Here is a 6,841-nt window from a genome sequence, read left to right as displayed (position 1 = left end):
CCAAAGGAAATATCCTCCTATAACAAAGAGAAAGAAGCTTTCTGAGAAACTTCTTTGTGTTCTGTGAAATCATCTCACAGAGTTACAGCTTTCCCCTCAAGAAACCTTTCGCTAAGACAGTTCTTGTGGAATTCGCAAAGTGATATTTGGAAGCCCTTAGAGGGCTATGGTGAAAAAGGAAATATCCTCCGATGAAAACTAGAAAGAAGCTTTCTGAGAAACTGCTTAGTGTTCTGTTAATTCATCTCACAGAGTTACATCTGTATTTCGTGAATCTCTTTGCTAGCCTTATTTCTGTGGAATCTGACAACAGATATTTCCTTTCCCTTTGAAGACTATGGGGCCAAAGGAAATATCCTCCGATAACAAAGAGAAAGAAGCTTTCTGAGAAACTTCTTTGTGTTCTGTGAAATCATCTCACAGAGTTACAGCTTTCCCCTCAAGAAGCCTTTCGCTAAGACAGTTCTTGTGGAATTGGCAAAGTGATATTTGGAAGCCCATAGAGGGCTATGGTGAAAACGGAAATATCCTCCGATGAAATCTTGAAAGAAGCTTTCTGAGAAACTTCTTAGTGTTCTGTTAATTCATCTCACAGAGTTACATCTGTATTTCGTAGATCTCTTTGCTAGCCTTATTTCTGTGGAATCTGAGAACAGATATTTCCTTTCCCTTTGAAGACTATAGGGCCAAAGGAAATATCCTCCGATAAAAAAGAGAAAGAAGCTTTCTGAGAAACTTCTTTGTGTTCTCTGAAATCATCTCACAGAGTTAAAGCTTTCCCCTGAAGATGCCTTTCGCTAAGACAGTTCTTGTGGAATTGGCAAAGTGATATTTGGCAGCCCATAGTGGGATACGGTAAAAAAGGAAATATCCTCCGATGATATCAGGAAAGAAGCTTTCTGAGAAACTGCTTAGTGTTCTGTTAATTCATCTCAGAGAGTTACATCTGTATTTCGTGGATCTCTTTGCTAGCCTTATTTCTGTGGAATCTGACAACAGATATTTCCTTTCCCTTTGAGGACTATAGGGCCAAAGGAAATATCCTCCAATAACAAAGAGAAAGAAGCTTTCGGAGAAACTTCTTTGTGTTCTGTGAAATCATCTCACAGAGTTACAGCTTTCCCCTCAAGAAGCCTTTCGCTAAGACAGTTCTTGTGGAATTGGCAAAGTGATATTTGGAAGCCCATAGAGGGCTATGGTGAAAAAGGAAATATACTCCGATGAAATCTGGAAAGAAGCTTTCTGAGAAAGTGCTTAGTGTTCTGTTAATTCATCTCACAGAGTTACATCTGTATTTCGTGGATCTCTTTGCTAGCCTTATTTCTGTGGATTCTGACAACAGATATTTCCTTTCCCTTTGAAGACTCTAGGGTAAAAGGAAATATCCTCCGATAACCAAGAGAAAGAAGGTTTCTGAGAAACTTCTTTGTGTTCTGTGAATCAGCTCACAGAGTTACAGCTTTCCCCTCAAGAAGCCTTTCGCTAAGACAGTTCTTGTGGAATTGGCAAACTGATATTTGGAAGCCCATAGAGGGCTATGGTGAAAAAGGAAATATCCTCTGATGAAATCCGGAAAGAAGCTTTCTGAGAAACTGCTTAGTGTTCTGTTAATTCTTCTCACAGAGTTACATGTGTATTTCGTGGATTTCCTTGCCAGCCTTATTTCTGTGTAATCTGACAACAGATATTTCCTTTCCCTTTGAAGACTATAGGGCCAAAGGAAATATCCTCCGATAACAAAGAGAAAGAAGCTTTCTGAGAAACTTCTTTGTGTTCTCTGAAATCATCTCACAGAGTTACACTTTCCCCTCCAGAAGCCTTTCGCTAAGACAGTTATTTTGGAATTGGCAAAGTGATATTTGGCAGCCCATAGAGGGCTATGGTGAAAAAGGAAATATCCTCCGATGAAATCTGGAAAGAAGCTTTCTGAGAAACTGCTTAGTGTTCTGTTAATTCATCTCACAGAGTTACATCTGTATTTCGTGGATCTCTTTGCTAGCCTTATTTCTGTGGATTCTGACTACAGATATTTCCTTTCCCTTTGAAGACTCTAGGGTAAAAGGAAATATCCTCCGATAACCAAGAGAAAGAAGCTTTCTGAGAAACTTCTTTGTGTTCTGTGAATCATGTCACAGAGTTACAGCTTTCCCCTCAAGAAGCCTTTCGCTAAGACAGTTCTTGTGGAATTGGCAAACTGATATTTGGAAGCCCATAGAGGGCTATGGTGAAAAAGGAAATATCCTCCGATGAAATCCGGAAAGAAGCTTTCTGAGAAACTGTTTAGTGTTCTGTTAATTCTTCTCACAGTGTTACATGTGTATTTCGTGGATTTCCTTGCTAGCCTTATTTCTGTGTAATCTGAGAACAGATATTTCCTTTCCCTTTGAAGACTATAGGGCCAAAGGAAATATCCTCCGATAACAAAGAGAAAGAAGCTTTCTGAGAAACTTCTTTGTGTTCTCTGAAATCATCTCACAGAGTTACACTTTCCCCTTCAGAAGCCTTTCGCTAAGACAGTTCTTTTGGAATTGGCAAAGTGATATTTGGCAGCCCATAGAGGGCTATGGTGAAAAAGGAAATATCCTCCGATGATATCTGGAAAGAAGCTTTCTGAGAAACTGCTTAATGTTCTGTTATTTCATCTCACAGAGTTACATCTGTATTTCGTGGATCTCTTTGCTAGCCTTATTTCTGTGGAATCTGAGAGCAGATATTTCCTTTCCCTTTGAAGACTATAGATCCAAAGGAAATATCCTCCGATAACCAAGAGAAAGAAGCTTTCTGAGAAACTTCTTTGTGTTCTGTGATCTCATCTCACCGAGTTACAGTTTTCCCCTCAAGATGCCTTTCTCTAAGACAGTTCTTGTGGAATTGGCAAAGTGATATTTGGCAGCCCATATAGGGCTATGCTGAAAAAGGAAATATCCTCCGATGATATATGGAAAGAAGCTTTCTGAGAAACTGCTTAGTGTTCTGTTAATTCATCTCACAGAGTTACATCTGTATTTCGTGGATCTCTTTGCTAGCCTTATTTCTGTGGAATCTGACAACAGATATTTCCTTTCCCTTTGAAGACTATGGGGCCAAAGGAAATATCCTCCGATAACAAAGAGAAAGAAGCTTTCTGAGAAACTTCTTTGTGTTCCGTGAAATCATCTCACAGAGTTACAGCTTTCCCCTCAAGAAGCCTTTCGCTAAGACAGTTCTTGTGGAATTGGCAAAGTGATATTTGGAAGCCCTTAGAGGGCTATGGTGAAAAAGGAAATATCCTCCGATGAAATCTGGAAAGAAGCTTTCTGGAAACTGCTTAGTGTTCTGTTAATTCATCTCACAGAGTTACATCTGTATTTCGTGGATCTCTTTGCTCGCCTTATTTCTGTGGAATCTGATAACATATATTTCCTTTCCCTTTGAAGAATATAGGGCCAAAGGAAATATCCTCCGATAACAAAGAGAAAGAAGCTTTCTGAGAAACTTCTTTGTGTTCTGTGAAATCATCTCACAGAGTTACAGCTTTCCCCTCAAGAAGCCTTTCGCTAAGACAGTTCTTGTGGAATTGTCAAATTGATATTTGGAAGCCCATAGGGGGCTATGGTGAAAAAGGAAATACCATCCCATGAAATCTGGAAAGAAGCTTTCTGAGAAACTGCTTAGTGTACTGTTAATTCATCTCACAGAGTTACATCTGTATTTTGTGGATCTCTTTGCTCGCCTTATTTCTGTGGAAACTGAGAACAAATATTTCCTTTCCCTTTGAAGACTATAGGGCCAAAGGAAATATCCTCCGATAACAAAGAGAAAGAAGCTTTCTGAGAAACTTCTTTGTGTTCTGTGAAATCATCTCACAGAGTTACAACTTTCCCCTCAAGAAGCCTTTCGCTAAGACAGTGCTTGTGGAATTGGCAAAGTGACATTTGGAAGCCCATAGGAGGCTATGGTGAAAAAGGAAATATCATCCCATGAAATCTGGAAAGAAGCTTTCTGAGAAACTGCTTAGTGTTCTGTTAATTCATCTCACAGAGTTACATCTGTATTTCGTGGATCTCTTTGCTAGCCTTATTTCTGTGGAATCTGACAACACATATTTCCTTTCACTTGGAAGACTATAGGGCCAAAGGAAATATCCTCCGATAACAAAGAGAAAGAAGCTTTCTGAGAAACTTCTTTGTGTTCTGTGAAATCATCTCACAGAGTTACAGCTTTCCCCTCAAGAAACCTTTCGCTAAGACAGTTCTTGTGTAATTCGCAAAGTGATATTTGGAAGCCCTTAGAGGGCTATGGTGAAAAAGGAAATATCCTCCGATGAAAACTAGAAAGAAGCTTTCTGAGAAACTGCTTAGTGTTCTGTTAATTCATCTCACAGAGTTACATCTGTATTTCGTGAATCTCTTTGCTAGCCTTATTTCTGTGGAATCTGACAACAGATATTTCCTTTCCCTTTGAAGACTATGGGGCCAAAGGAAATATCCTCCGATAACAAAGAGAAAGAAGCTTTCTGAGAAACTTCTTTGTGTTCTGTGAAATCATCTCACAGAGTTACAGCTTTCCCCTCAAGAAGCCTTTCGCTAAGACAGTTCTTGTGGAATTGGCAAAGTGATATTTGGAAGCCCATAGAGGGCTATGGTGAAAACGGAAATATCCTCCGATGAAATCTTGAAAGAAGCTTTCTGAGAAACTTCTTAGTGTTCTGTTAATTCATCTCACAGAGTTACATCTGTATTTCGTGGATCTCTTTGCTAGCCTTATTTCTGTGGAATCTGAGAACAGATATTTCCTTTCCCTTTGAAGACTATAGGGCCAAAGGAAACATCCTCCGATAACAAAGAGAAAGAAGCTTTCTGAGAAACTTCTTTGTGTTCTCTGAAATCATCTCACAGAGTTACACTTTCCCCTCCAGAAGCCTTTCGCTAAGACAGTTCTTTTGGAATTGGCAAAGTGATATTTGGCAGCCCATAGAGGGCTATGGTGAAAAAGGAAATATCCTCCGATGAAATCTGGAAAGAAGCTTTCTGAGAAACTGCTTAGTGTTCTGTTAATTCATCTCACAGAGTTACATCTGTATTTCGTGGATCTCTTTGCTAGCCTTATTTCTGTGGATTCTGACAACAGATATTTCCTTTCCCTTTGAAGACTCTAGGGTAAAAGGAAATATCCTCCGATAACCAAGAGAAAGAAGCTTTCTGAGAAACTTCTTTGTGTTCTGTGAATCATGTCACAGAGTTACAGCTTTCCCCTCAAGAAGCCTTTCGCTAAGACAGTTCTTGTGGAATTGGCAAACTGATATTTGGAAGCCCATAGAGGGCTATGGTGAAAGAGGAAATATCCTCCGATGAAATCCGGAAAGAAGCTTTCTGAGAAACTGCTTAGTGTTCTGTTAATTCTTCTCACAGAGTTACATGTGTATTTCGTGGATTTCCTTGCTGGCCTTATTTCTGTGGAGTCTGACAACAGATATTTCCTTTCCCTTTGAAGAGTATGGGGCCAAAGGAAATATCCTCCGATAACAAAGAGAAAGAAGCTTTCTGAGAAACTTCTTTGTGTTCTGTGAAATCGTCTCACAGAGTTACAGCTTTCCCCTCAAGAAGCCTTTAGCTAAGACAGTTCTTGTGGAATTGGCAAAGTGATATTTGGAAGCCCTTAGAGGGCTATGGTGAAAAAGAAAATATCCTCCGATGAAATCTGGAAAGAAGCTTTCTGAGAAACTGCTTAGTGTTCTGTTAATTCATCTCACAGAGTTACCTCTGTATTTCCTGGATCTCCTTGCTGGCCTTATTTCTGTGGAATCTGAGAACAGATATTTCCTTTCCCTTTGAAGACTATAGGGCCAAAGGAAATATCCTCCGATAACAAAGAGAAAGAAGCTTTCTGAGAAACTTCTTTGTGTTCTGTGAAATCATCTCACAGAGTTACAGCTTTCCCCTCAAGAAGCCTTTCACTAAGACAGTTCTTGTGGAATTGGCAAAGTGATATTTGGTAGCCCCTAGACGGGTATGGTGAAAAGGGAAATATCCTCCGATGAAATCTGGAAAGAAGCTTTCTGAGAAACTGCTTAGTGTTCTGTTAATTCATCTCACAGAGGTACATCTGTATTTCGTGGATCTCTTTGCTAGCCTTATTTCTGTGGAATCTGACAACAGATATTTCCTTTCCCTTTGAAGACTATAGGGCCAAAGAAAATAACCTCCAATAACCAAGAGAAAGAAGCTTTCTGAGAAACTTCTTTGTGTTCTGTGAAATCATCTAACAGATTTACACCTTTCCCCTCAAGAAGCCTTTCGATAAGACAGTTCTTGTGGAATTGGTAAAGTGATATTTGGCAGCCCATAGAGGGCTAGGGTGAAAAAGGAAATATCCTCCGATGAAATCTGGAAAGAAGCTTTCTGAGAAACTGCTTAGTGTTCTGTTAATTCATCTCACAGAGTTACATATGTATTTCGTGGAACTCTTTGCTAGCCTTATTTCTGTGGAATCTGACAACAGATATTTCCTTTCCCTTTGAAGACTATAGGGCCAAAGGAAATATCCTCTGATAACTAAGAGAAAGAAGCTTTCTGAGAAACTTCTTTGTGTTCTGTGAAATCATCTCACAGAGTTACACCTTTCCCCTGAAGAGGCTTTTCGCTAAGACAGTTCTTGTGGAATTGGCAAAGTGATATTTGGAAGCCCTTAGAGGGCTATGGTGTAAAAGGAAATATCCTCCGATGAAATCTTGAAAGAAGCTTTCTGAGAAACTGCCCAGTGTTCTGTTAATTCATCTCACAGAGTTACATCTGTATTTCGTGGATCTCTTTGCTAGCCTTATTTCTGTGGAATCTGACAACAGATATTTCCTTTTCCTTTG

Source organism: Macaca nemestrina, chromosome 17, assembly GCF_043159975.1.
Source record: "Macaca nemestrina isolate mMacNem1 chromosome 17, mMacNem.hap1, whole genome shotgun sequence".
Taxonomy (NCBI): Eukaryota; Metazoa; Chordata; class Mammalia; order Primates; family Cercopithecidae; genus Macaca; species Macaca nemestrina.
The sequence above is the reverse complement of the archived record's forward strand: the minus strand, read 5'-3'. Positions refer to the sequence as shown.